The sequence below is a fragment of the Prosopis cineraria genome, unplaced genomic scaffold, assembly GCF_029017545.1.
Source record: "Prosopis cineraria cultivar Desert tree isolate PC_DT_omini unplaced genomic scaffold, ASM2901754v1 PC5, whole genome shotgun sequence".
Classification (NCBI taxonomy): Eukaryota; Viridiplantae; Streptophyta; class Magnoliopsida; order Fabales; family Fabaceae; genus Prosopis; species Prosopis cineraria.
The window spans coordinates 20,343,209-20,344,393 of NW_026555336.1; the positions used below are offsets into that span (position 1 = coordinate 20,343,209).

A 1,185-nucleotide genomic window follows, 5' to 3' on the forward strand; every position below is an offset into this window, starting at 1 on the left:
AGATCCAGAAATTGAAAGGACTATTTCTAGATTGAGAAGATCACAACCTATTCTTGATTCTCATTTGGTTTGTAATTCAACAATGGAAGGTATCTTAGGACATGAGCATGTGCATAATGAGGGCCATGGGAATGGGAATGAGAATTTGCATGATGATGGCCATGTTAATAATGAATTTGAAGGCTTGCATAACCCTAGAGAGGAGAGGAGCATTAGGCAATTAACTCAACCTAATTGGCATGATAATCCTTATGGCTTATATGTTCCTCCTACTAATGTTCAATTTGAAATTAAATCCTCTTTGATTAATGCATTGCCTAAATTTCATGGGTTACCGGGAGAGGATTGCCATAGGTTTTTGCATACTCTCCTATTGGTTTGTGATACTATGAAGCCTATGCATGTAAATGTTGATGATGTTCAAGCTAAGGCTTTTGTATTTTCTCTTGAAGGTTTAGCAAAGGAGTGGTATTTCAACTACCCTTCTTATGTGAAAGTGAGCACATGGGCCGAGCTAAGAAGACTCTTCTTAGATAAATTCTTTCCAAATTCCAAGGTCACCAATTTGAGGAAGCAAATCTATGGGGTCCAACAAGGAGAGGATGAGAGTCTCTATGAGTATTGGACTAGATTCCAAGGCCTTTTGGCTAAATGCCCACACCATCAAATTTCTAGTGAGAATTTAGTCCAATATTTCTATGAGGGCTTGATTCCAAGAGACAAAGTTAACATTGATGCCGCTAGTGGTGGATGCTTGATTGACCTCACTTCCTTAAAGGCTTGGGAACTAATTGACAAGATGGCTTCAAGTGGTGCTCAATACTCTACAAGGGAAAAGAGAAATGTGAATATGGTAGGTTCCTCAATTCTTAATGATTCATATGTGGACTTGCTAGCTGCCAAGATTGGGAGAATGTTGGCTCCACAAATATCTCAAGTGAGCAATGTAAGTACTTCTCAAGCACTTGTCCCTTATTCTTGTACTTTTTGTGACTCACCTATGCATGTAGAAAGCAATTGTCCTATTAAGTTTGAACAAGTAAATGCTATCTACAATGGAAAACAATCCTATGGTGGGAGGCAAGGGCAAGGAGCTTATTCTAATACTTACAACCCTTCATGGAGAGACCATCCTAATTTCTCCTATTCAAATCCAAATGTGGCTTTACAAGACAATCAACAAAG

At 38.6% G+C, this 1,185-nt stretch overlaps 1 non-coding gene across 1 annotated transcript; it reads right to left on the minus strand.

Moving 5' to 3' along the window:
• Positions 1–562: 562 nt before the first annotated feature.
• LOC129312284 (small nucleolar RNA R71) lies at positions 563–669 on the minus strand. Its single transcript, XR_008593527.1, has one exon. It is a non-coding gene; the product is annotated as a small nucleolar RNA R71 (small nucleolar RNA).
• Between the last annotated feature and the right edge of the window lie 516 nt (positions 670–1,185).